General features: G+C 36.8%; 1 long non-coding RNA gene across 6 annotated transcripts in view; it reads left to right on the forward strand.

Annotated features, from left to right (window-relative positions):
* The window catches only part of LOC106033940 (uncharacterized), a 287,150-nt gene that overhangs the window by 143,093 nt on the left and 131,447 nt on the right, over window positions 1–12,610 (forward strand). The gene's annotated exons all lie outside the window — the stretch shown is intronic.

The raw sequence follows: 12,610 nt of genomic DNA on the forward strand, positions 1-12,610 counted from the left end.
AAACAAATCTCTTGAACGTTCTTTTTGCACAAATGGAATTGAGTAAAGTAGAAGGGTGTTTTAGTGGACTGGGATATCTGACCCGTTTCTCACTTGTTGTCACATAAAACTCGCTTGTTAAACCAAATGCATCTCTGCAGTCTAGCTTTGATAAAACAGCCTTTTCAAAATCTGTTTCTCAGAAGTTGAAAATATTTTGTCTGCTTTTAAGAATAAGACACAATGAAATACCCATGAGTAATTCTTACAGTTCAGGCTGTAATGTAGTTTTTACTGCAGCTAAATTGCAAATAGTTTTGGTTTTGTTCCCACAACAATTTTCACATCACATTCTAGCTGAAGGATGTCATATGTGTACAGTACATATACATAGTAATAATATGCACAGATTCAACACGATATGTATTCGGTTCTAGGACCTAATCTGGAACAGAACATCTGCAATAGCATCATTGTTGCTATTTGTAGTTTTTATTTCTTTGTCTTGTATTTATTCCAAGCAGATAACTACAGACTGAGGGATTCCCTGGATTAGCTTTTTTTTTTTGTTTTGCTTAATATGGATGAGAATGCTAGTCATAAATGAGGAACTGCCAGTCATAAAATGAGGAATTTAGTCTCATAAATGAGATTAAATTGTTCCATGACAATTCACTGTTTTTAGTACAATGGATGGTCTTCTTCTGTAGCATTCAACGTATGAATGCAGGTAGGTCTGCACAAGCAGCCATGAATCAAGGGAACCATAGACAAAGTGCAAGGTATCTGTCTCAAAGCAAAAGTCTCTAAATATTCATATATGACTAATGTCTCTGGCTACTTGATGAAAGTTAAAGTTGCATGTTTTTCACGAAAGGTTTTTTCAGAGCTTTCTGAAAAAAATGTTTCTTTAAACCCTTTTATGCTGAAGAAAGCAGGTCAGTTTTACAAAAACCAGGTCATGATATATACATTGCTTCAGCTATATGTGCATGTAACATATTTTACTAGATTTTGAGTAGAGCCAGCCCTAAGTATGTGTTCAAAAAATGGCAAAGTGGAGATGATGATGTGTTCTGAAGTGGTCCTATCTCTTGATATTAATAATGTTGATGTTGGTCTTTTAATATGACAGATTATTTTAAAGATGCTGAATAACTTGTGGGAACATGAGAGACAGTGGCATTTCATTGTTAAGGAGTGCTGTTAGGCCCACCCTTTTGGGCTTAATTTCAAGACAGTTGATATGCCTATGTTTCCCTCGACTTTTCTTTTTGGAAAGTAAAATCATTAGCCTGGTAAAATATACACATTTTTACAGGAATACTTGTGCTGTCTATTCCTATAAAAAAAAAAAAAAGGCAAATTAAGTCCACTCTTGAGGTGACTATTTGGAGACTGTGTGGAGCATCTAGCCCACAGCACCTGTAAACTGCCTTTGTTATACTGCCTAGCTGGAAGGTGTCATGCAACTTTAAAAATTAATTTCCTTTCAGTTAGCAGCTGATTACATTTGATGAGCTACAATGTTGTTTTCCCTGTGCAGATTATGAGTCAACAGATTCAATCAGATGTTAAATCTTACTAAGCTCGGAAACAATAGGTGTAGTGATTAAAGTTTGGACAATTTGGTCATTACAAAGGAATCTTATCAGAAAGTAAGAAACTCGTGGCTACTTGTGGTAGCAAGTGGCTTGGTGTAGCCACTGGATTTGCCCAGACTAGACAGACAATGCAGGTAAATAACGTCACTGGACAGCGGTCACTTTCCTGAAAAGAAATATCAAAGTTTGACACGATGCTAATAGAGGTGCTTGGCAGTTCATGCACTTAAAAATAACTTTAGATAAGAGATCGTGTTAGTCTCCTTTTTTTATCAGGAGCACTCATACCATCTGTAAATATGAATGTGTTCATGCATGTATTTATTGTTGTCCGAATACTGAAATGGAAATCTGATATTTAAAGGATTTCAGTTTGTGCCTGGAAGGGTTTTGCCCTGGTTGTTTTACATTGAAATTAACACATGTGGTGAGAGTTCCTTCTTCATCATGAGGACACCTCAGTAACATTATATAAAGAAATAAGTTCTGTTGTGAGCGGATCAGTATTATCAGCTATTTAAACCTTTTTCTGTCTTGATGAGGTCTTCCTTGTAGTTTAGGCACAGGCCCAGGGTTGAAGAAATTTGGCTTTGAATTTCCTGTTTCACAGCATGTTTCTGTTAGGTGATGGTCCTTTCTTTCTTTATGCTTTTGGCTTTCTTGATTGCAAGGGCAGTGAAACTTAATTTCACTGACTGATGCCATGGGGAAGCCTGGGTCAGGGCCCGTAGACTGTAGAAATAGAAATACCGAGAATATAAGAATAATGCAGTATTTTTGTCCCTTTGTCCCTCAGAGAGATAAAAGGCAGACCAGTTGTATTTTTAGATGGAGAAAGAACTGGTTGCTCTTGTGTCCTGGGACTATGATGTTGCTATGGTTATTTTTTTATTCATTTCTTAGATTTGAAATGACCTAGTTTTCCAATTAATAAGCCGAGTATGAGAGATGGAATAGAGACAGTTTCACAGTTCAGATCCTCTTGAGTCGTAGTTTGTCATATAGTAAAAGCAAAGGGTCATATTTGGTTTTACTTTGTGAAATGTATGGTGGAAAACATAGTGTTACGGTGAACAATTCATCACAGGGAGGTAAGCAATATGACATCATCTCCACCCTTTTCTACCCTATGAAAACTGTCTGTGCAGTACTGTTATCACCAGTGTATTGCTGGAGCGGTGTGATGGTTATGACTAGAAGACAACTACTGTATTTAGCTGTATTTGTATTTAGCTGCTGTATTTGTCCCTCGTTTTTATCATCCAGTGAGCTTGTCCTACACTCTCCTCCTATGCATTTTCTGTTCCACTTGGTAAAGAAAGCATTGAAGGCACCATACTTTATAGAGTAGCTGTCCTCCAGTGTTAATTTTCCTGTTAAAGACATCTTTTGGGGGGAAAAAATGAGCAGCTGTTAAGGAAAGAAAAGCAGTTCACCATCTTGGTTCAGGATTGTTAGATTGAATTTTATCTCTTTTATCTGTCCACTGAAGTCCCAGTGTTTTTTGCCTGGATGTTAATCCCAGTATTCTAATGATGATGGTTGTTCACCGAAACAGTCAGCCAAAGGAGCTAGTAAACCCACTCCTTTGGATTTTTAAATGATTTATTTTAATTCCACTTTGGAGAAAATTCTACTCTTCATTTATAAAGATGTCAGATGAAACTGCCAATGTGATCTTTTCTGGCTTTGGAGTCTAGAGATGCATGGTAACTGACTGGAATTTACTGAAAGTGATTCCTGGTGCAGGTTTTTCTCCTGATATAAAACATGGTAGCAGCTCTGATTTGACTGGGATGTTGCCACTTCAGGAAACATCCTCTGTACTCATCTTACGATAAGCTAGGTGGAAAGTAGCACTTGGGTAAAAGGGCAAAAAAGGGCAAAAAATTATTTCAGACAGCCAGGAAAAGCATTGTATAAAATTGTGTTTCTCCTGGGCCAGCAAAATGGCTGTTTATTTTAATAAAAGATTTAAGTTCAGAGCTTAGTATGTTTTCATTTACTATAGTGCTTACACAGGATCTCAATCCTATTAAAATACATGCTTAGAGTTTAACTATACTGATTAGGATCGACTGAAAGCATGCGCATGCTTAATAACCTGTGATCTAAGCTTTTGTATGAGATTTTTTGTACAAGCTTTTTTTCTAAGTTTAAAATCCAAAGCTCTGGTTTTGAGGGTTTTTAAGTGAAAGTTCAGAATTAGTCAGTTCCTCTATCTGCTGCTGTGTTTCCAAGAACTCAGGCTTGGAACGAATCCCATAAAAAGGTCATTTACTGTTGGCATATTTCATAGATATTATAGATGAAAAGTATCTGCTCGGTCATCAAGTTCATGCTTCTAATACTACATGTTTGCCCTTGTTTTGTTTATATATTCTTTCTCATAGGCTGCAAGTTAAATAATGTGTACTTTTTTTTTTAATAAGAGCAGCCTAACACATCTAATTTCTGCAATTTCTACCTATGGTTTTCCTCTTAAAGGTAATTTGTTTCCTTTCAAGTAATTACAAATAGTACATTTCCAGTCACATTATGCCAATGTCAAGACTGATAACTAACTAGTTTGATTTCACTCTTATGAACATTTTATGAAAATTAGAAGTGAAAACATCACACTGGGACCTTTAGAGTTGCTTTAAGTTGTTTTGAATAAATAACTGAGTCTCTTATAGCTCTAATGATTAGAACAGCTAAAAAGATTCCGCTACAACATAAAATGCATCTCTTTTTATGCTTTCTAAGAACCACAGAATCCTGTTTATTTCACTTGTACTGCATAGTAGCATTCTTAGAGGTGGAAGTGAATACTGTTTTAGATTCTTGCATTGCATAAGCTATACTGCGTTAGAATACCCTTCCTTTAACTAGTATTTGAGATAAATCCTATTTGGGGAGAAACATTTCAGATTGATTTGGTGAATATCCATTCACAGTTACCATTTAGGAGAATCATTTTTACTGTCTTTTATTCTATACAAACTGGATGTTTAGTGGTAAAATCTTTTTAAGAAATTGAAGATCCGTGGTATCTCTTCATAAGAAACAGTGTTGCTGATCAAAAGCAATTTCTAAATTCATGAATGAAGCTACTAAAATTTCAAAAACAAATTAATGTCTTTTAAATGGTTTGAGAGAGGGAGAAAGTGGAGGAGCCAATGGTAAAATTCTTAAATATGTTTTTGAAAAAATAATAAGTACTTGTATTTTTCACTCGGATTAGTCATAATTGGGTTTTCTATAGCATCTCTCTTTTACAGATTGAAGAGCACGTTCTAAATGACAGTTTTAAATATCTGTCCCAGAGTATTCATCTGCACTTTTTCCAGACATTAGACCAATAAATTCGCAAAGGAAGCCTAAAATACAATAGCAGTTCTGTAATTTCATTAGAACCAATACAATTTCCCCTTCTAACTATAATACTTTATTCTACACATCTCTTCTAAGGTTATCTCAAAGCACTTCCTAATTTCTAAAGAAATATGTGCAAATGCCGTTTTTAGCAAGACTAGGTTTTTCTCTTCCTTGCACGGTAAAACTAGAAATCTAGAACAGTTATCACAAGCTCTTCTGTTCTTATAACAACTTCAGTTGGCCTCAGACAAATTATCCAATAATTCAGGATAACTGACTGTTTAACAATAAAACGTGAAGTGTTCACTTCTTAGCTTTACACATGAAAACAATGCAAGGCTTCCCTCCAGTATCATACCTTTGCTCAGAGAGTCACTAAGTTTTTATATTTCTGTGCTATTTTTATGTATATGTACACAAATAGGGCATGTGAATGATGCAAACATAGAGTTAAAATAATTAAAATTAACACATGAAGACAGAGACAGAGAGATGAACAAATATAGTGTCTTTGTTAATAAATCACCAACTAAAATGATTAAACAAGAAAATACAGTATATACCTATTTTCCAGTTCTCTGATAAGCAATATGGTGGGAATAATTCTTTGGCTCTCAAGTTACATTCCATGTTAGTGGGTTAGTAATGGGTCACACATGACTGATTTAACAGAATAAAGGCTAAGATTAGATTACTCTTCTTAATAAAGTGAGCATACTTTAGATGAGACTGTTTTGTCTATTAATCAAAATTATGCATGTGGTGCCAGGCATCCTCTTCTTTTAAATGTACCTCATTGTAAATACAGGGAGTTAAACAAACAATCTGACCATGTGGAAGTATATTGTAGCTACTGTGTTTTTATATATATATATCATGAGAAAAATAGCAATGCGGTATATAAGTCTGGCTTCTAGATACCAGTTTCAAATATTAAACTAGTGCCTGTAGTATTTTCTCCATATATAAATGGAATACAGAGTATTTATGTATAAATAGCAGAAAGGAGAAAAAATTGTTACTGGCTATAACAGATAAGGCTTTGAGGCTGAGACAGAGCTGGAATTCAGAAGATCTAACTTCTGATTTTCTGTATTTTTATTTTTTTATTTTTTAATTTAATTAATTAATTTAATTTAATCTATTAATTTAATTAATTAATTTAATTAATTAATTTAATTAAATTTTATTTTAATTTATTTTTTAATCAAATTACTTTAGGCTAGCTGCTAGTTATAACTAAAGGATACTCAAGCAGTTGACAATTGCATTCCCTTATCTGCACATAGGATTAACAATTCCTTAGGACCTAATGGCTATGAGAATGTGTGAATTTTGAGTTTCTCAGATGCTAGGCAAAGCAACAATATTGGAAAGGATAAAATATAAAAATGAGAATGGCAGCTTCTCTGTGAGGTAATGTATGTATTATCCTTTGATCACCTGTGAGATGCACTCATTTTGTCACTTGACATCCAATTCATGTTTGCAACTGTGAATCACAGAATGGCTTAGGTTGAAAGGGACCTCTGGAGGTTTTATGGTCCAACCCCTCTGTTCAAGTATGATCACCTAGAACAGAAAGGACCATGTCCAGACAGCTTTCGAATATCTCCAAGGACAGAGGCTCCTCAGCCTCTCCAGACAACCTGTGCCAGAGCAAGGCTATTTCCAGTGGTGCACAGTAATACAAGAGGCAGTAGGCACAAACTGAAACACGGGAGGGTCCATCTGAACATCAGGATGCACTTTTTAACTGTGAGGGTGACTGAGCACTGGAAGCTGTCTGATTTTTAAAAGGCCTCAGTTGGTTAGGCCAGGAGGTTGGGTTCAAAATATGGCATCAGAGCAGGTAACACCTGAGAGGGTACATTTGAGGAGAAGACCCAACAACATCTGGAATTAGTCTGGAAGGAGGAAGGTTGACAACAACCTTCAAAATAGGTTGGAACAATCAAGGAAAGAATGATGACCTGCTCTGTATGACATATTGTTGGGTAATGTTGCCAGATGAGTTAATAACGCCACGGCCTGATTAAACCACATCCTTTGCATCGTGCCTTCCTGCACAGTCAAGCTGTGTTCTTTCTGGCTTGTATGGTATCATCAATAATACAGATTCAACAACTACATCATCTGTTGGTGGTGCATGAGTTAAAATAGAATACAGCTCACTTCCTTTTTGCTGTATTTGGTTGCGCAGAGCTAACAGGAGTAAAAAATGATGACAATTTATTTTTATCACTTAAGTGAGTACATTTGGACTGACTACATATGGAGAACAGATCTACTGAATAAGACTTTTGCCTAGTAACTTTTTCTGACTGTGCCACATTTAATAATTGTGGATGAAATGCTGGCTTTACATTTGAAAAAATGTTGACAAAGTATCTTTCACAAATAGGAACATGCTCACATAATTCTAAACATATGCTATACTCCTTTCCCACATCTACATCTGTTTCTTTAATTGATAATGTATTTTAATTATTTTAGCTTATAAATACTCAGTAGGGCTGATAAACACGTTTTCTCTCAGATGTTTCTGGAAATAAAACTGTTTTCATGGTTACTTTTTTGTTAAAATATTTGTTTCCTATGGATTAAAAAAACAACCAAACTAAAGAAAAAAAAAACCTCCAAAACTTTATAATGGATTTATTTCTATTAAATTTTGCTGTGTAAAACTATGCCAAGGTGCAAAGTGTTCAAATCTAAATAGTGAGATGATCTCCAGCCTAAAAAAAAGGAAGATCATGATAGGAGAGTGTGTGCTACTGTGCAGTACATTCATTTTTGTTCAGAAACAAAGAAATGATGCTATTATATATATATATTAAAAAAAATTAGCTACAAGTTAATTCTGGTGAATTGCTGAAGCAACACAGCAGCAATGACACATGCTGTAGAGTTCTAGCACTTATCTCAAGACATAACTGAAACAATCTAGAATTAGAAAAAGCAATCAGTAAACATACTAAATTAGCCCCTGCCACTACCGACAGGTGAATGTCTATATCTGAAGATCTCTATTTCACAAGGTTATGTCTTTGCATAGTACCCAGTCCTTTTTCTTTCTCAATTAAATTCATGGTAGATTGATAAGGGCTTAATTTTTCAAAGAGAGGGAAAGGATTAGCTATTATGCCAAATATGGGTCAGAATTGCAAGTGATGTCCCACCCAGTCCAGCACTGATATTCCTAAAGGATTTCTTCAGTGATGGCCTTATCAGTCAACTGTTCGCTTTTATTTACTTTAGCAGTTCCTTTAAAAATTTATTCCAACATCTGACTAAAATCAAGAGAGTGAAGTAAATGTATCTGCTCTATCTCATTAGTTAACAGAGACATACAATGATTTGATATAAGTTTATGTCAGACTATTCTATAATTAAGCACAGACCATCATCAATTCTCTGTAAGAGTGACCTAGAAGGTTGAAATGTTTTTTGTTTAGTGAAATACAATAGAATTAGGATGAAGATTTTGGGCCAAATGTTTTGATGGTGTCTTGAGTTACAGCTCCACCAGAATCAGTGGAGTCTCACAGTAGCAGCAAATTTACCATTTTATGCAGATGCCTTCCATATTTTAATTACAAAAGCTGCTACTTCCTTATACTCAATGATTGTTTACATTTCAGTAGTGAAAGCCCTGACTTTTTAAAAATTCATTTAATGACTGAATGGTGTTGGCATCTTTAAGGAAATAAAATACCCTGACTTTGACCAAAGTCACAAATATGTCTTGAGAACAGCCAGACAGCCTGTATTCCCACACTGAGTGAGAAAGGCTGGCATATCATAATTGAAACGCATGGCTAAAGAAACAACTAATGCTATAAATTAAAACTCATGGTTTAAAAATGACTAATGTAATAAATTACAACAATTGAATGTAAACATGGAGTGTCAAATAAATTGTATTTTTTTAAGCCCCAAGTCAGTAAAATAGTTACTAACAGGCTTACAGATGATCTCAGTTCTCTTGAGATTCGTAGACTACATCTTTGCCCAGAGAAGCTGTGGATGCCCCATCCCTGGAGGTCTTCGAGGCCAGGCTGGACAAGGCCCTGGGCAACCTGATCTACTGGGTGGCATCCCTGTCCATAGCTGGGGGGTTGGAACTAGATGATCTTTAAGGTCCCTTGCAAACCAAGTTGTTCTATGAGTCTATGATACATGATCTTTGCTGAGAATAGGTGACTTACAATCATTCTTTCAGTGAATTGATCAGAGCTTGCTCTTTCTTTTTAAAGTAAATCCAGTGATGCTGATGTCCTCCTTTTCACAGTAGTGATTAATGTTTAGAATACTTAGAGAATCATAGAATGGCTTGGGTTGAAAGGCCTCCAACCTGGCCTTGAACACTTCCAGGGATGGGGTATCCACAGCTTCTCTGGGCAACCTGTTCCAGGGCCTCACCACACGCAGAGTAAAAAAGATCTTCCTTATTTCTAATGTAAATCTATGCTTTTTTAGTTTAAAGCCATTACTCCTAGTCTTATCACCACACTCCCTAACAAAGTCTCCCCAGCTTTCCTGTAGGCCACCTTTATGTACTGGTTGTTATAAGGTCTCCCTGCAGCCTTCTCTTCTCCAGGCTGAATAATTCTGTGATTGTATGTTGTTATGAATGTCAAATCATTTCTCTTCACATTTTTGACCTTTGTCCAACATATATCTTGAGTTTGTTCATTTGTGTACAAATACTTTTATACATGGAGTTCTGTGCCTATTCTTTTCCACAGTTCTTTTTCATTATTGTGTAGATTTTATTAAGGGAAATGGAACTGACCATGTGAAACTTAAGATGTTGTCTGCTACTAGGGAGCATAAGTAGCTGCAGATAAAAAGGTTATGGCAGCTTGTTTCCTCCTCCTCTTTAATTATGAGACCATTGTAGCTTCTGCTTGGTGTGTCTTTGCCTAGCCTGCAAAGTCACATTCAAAGAAGGGAGCATTAGAAACACATTTTCACCCTGGTTACATGGTGCAGGTGAGAACTGGCAGCAGCCTTACTTTCTGGAAAAATTGCTTACATTCGCATCTGATATTCTTAGAATGCTCTTCTAGTAAGTCCACTGGCATTTCCCATTTGAGCAGGAATTATTTTGGTTTCTTAAGATTTTGTATCCATTATACCTGAATTCTGCATAGAAATAAGCCTCCCTGATACATAAAGTAGACTGCTCAAGGTAGAGAAGAATGTCACAGCTTTATTGCTTTTTGTCCTAAATGCTTCCTTTGTGCTTCTGCCTCAAAGACACAAACAGATTATTGCAAGAGAAACGGGAGCAGAAAGCAGCAAACAAAATGCTGTTCCCAACACCCCTAACACTTTAGCAAGTACCATTTTGGATATTCTTCATGGAAATGCTAAGCACCTAAACCCTGGCTACTTTAAATACTGAACTCTGCATAAATTAGGTTTAATCACTCTTGGCTGTACGCATAGTCAGAGTAGAGAAATAGGTACTTCCAGACCTTAACCTGTAGGGTCCTGAACATAACTTTTTTTTTTTTTTTTGCCAAGAGTCACGTATTAAGCAGCTTCCGTGGATAACCACATGTTCCATTTCTCTTTCTTTTGTACCAGTACAACTGTGATGCTATACTGTGAACCCAGATGTGGACTAAAAGTAATTATTTTCATCATTAAAATATACTATGTATTTCCATTGAAAGATATACAAAACCAGAGAGCAACAAGCCAGACAGAAAAAGTCACAATTTCATATTTTGGATCAGTGTATACTGAATGAACCACCTTTTCAAAAAAATCTCAAGTTCTGTATCTCAAAAAAATATTTTCCTACTACTGAGCAACCAGTAGTGAGTCTTTGACATAAAAATATAATGAGGTCTATATTTTGGTCTGTAAGGAGAAATGCGTTTTACTGTTAAGTTGTTGCTAGATTTTCTGTGGTCTTCTGCACTGTATTGCTTGATGATTTCATATATTCATGACTTTTTACATTGTCAAAATGGATGTTATCCTATTCCTGTTCAAATAGATCAAGTGTATGGTGTGTGCATTTATATAAAAATATTTTATTGATGCAAGATGAAGCCTAATTGTCCTCTGACACAGTGAATTGTTTTCTATATTTTGTGTGTAAGAAGCAGCAAGGAGACATTAAATGATTAAAAGTTTCATCTAGTATTATACCTGTGAACATGTTGCTGAGGGTCAGAACTGAACTATTCTTTGCCTCAGGCCAGCATGTTATCTTTGCTTTCAAATTAAAGTTCTCGATTGAACCTAACATAGAATTTCCTCTATAATAGCTCAAATATCTGTGAATTTCTATGAGCTTGGTGACTTTAATTTTCACCGTTTGTGTCCAATAGGATGACAGTATTAGTTTTCATTTATTTTCTCACACATTCACAGAATCACAGAATGGTTGAGGTTGGAAGGAACCTTTGGAGGTCATTTGGTTCAGCTCTTCTGCTCAAGCAGGGACACCTAGAGCTAGTTTCCCAGGACCACATCCAGGTGGCTTTTGAGTATCTCTAAGGATGGAGACTCCACAACCCCTCCAGGCAACCTGTGCCAGTGCTTGGGCACTCTCACAATAGAAAACTGTTTCCTGATGTTCAAATGGACCCTCCTATGTTTCAACTTGTACCTATAGACTCTTGCCCTGTTACTGGGCACCACTGAAAAGAGCCTATCCTCTCTGCACCTTCCCTTCAGGATTTTATATGCATTGATAAGATTCTCCCCTGAGCCTTCTCTTCTCCAGAGTATACAGTCCCAGGTTTCTCAGACTCTCATTATGTGAGAGATGTTCCAGCCCCTTAATCATCTCTGTGGCCCTTCATTGAACTTTCTCCAGTACACCCATGTTTCTCTTGTACTGAAAAGCTCAGAACTGGACACATTATTCCAGGTGTGACCTTGCCAGTGCTGAATAGAGGGGAAGAATCACCTCCTTCAACCTGTCTAGCAATACTACTTATAATGCATCCCAGGATACCATTAGTCTTCTTTGCTGCAAGGACACATTTCTAGCCTGTGTTCAAGTTGTTGCCCACCATGATGCCCAGGTCCTTTCTGCAGAGCTGCTTTTTAGCTGCGTGACTGCCAGTGTATACTGGTGCCTGTGGTTGTTCCTCCACAGGTTGCACTTGCCCTAGCTGAGCTCTGTGAGATACCTGTCAACCCACTTCTCCAGCCTGTCAAGGTCCCTCAGGATGGCAGCACAACCGTCTGGTATATTAACCACTCCTCCCATTTTTGTGTCATCAGCAAACTTGCTGAGGGTGTGCTGAGTCCCGTCATCCTGATCGTTAATGAAGATGTTGCATTGGATTGGATTTGGTGTTGACCCTGTGGTACACTACTGGTTATTGGCCCCCAGTGAAACTCGTGACGCTGATTACCACCCTCTGGGCATGGCTATTCAGCTAGTTTTCAGCTCATGTCACTGTCTACTTATCCAGCCCATATTTCAGCAACTTTTCTCTATCTTATGGGATACTGTCCCCTCATCTAGCAGGCCAGTCTTTTTGTCATAGACAGCTATCAATCTGGTCATGCACGAATCCATGCTGAAGATTTTCTTGTCCTTGTGCCTGGCTTTCTAGGATTACCTGCTCCATAACCTTGACAGGGATCAAGGTGAGTCTTACTGGACTGTAGTTCCCTGGGTCCTTCTT

The sequence above is a fragment of the Anser cygnoides genome, chromosome 5 (assembly GCF_040182565.1).
Source record: "Anser cygnoides isolate HZ-2024a breed goose chromosome 5, Taihu_goose_T2T_genome, whole genome shotgun sequence".
Classification (NCBI taxonomy): domain Eukaryota; kingdom Metazoa; phylum Chordata; class Aves; order Anseriformes; family Anatidae; genus Anser; species Anser cygnoides.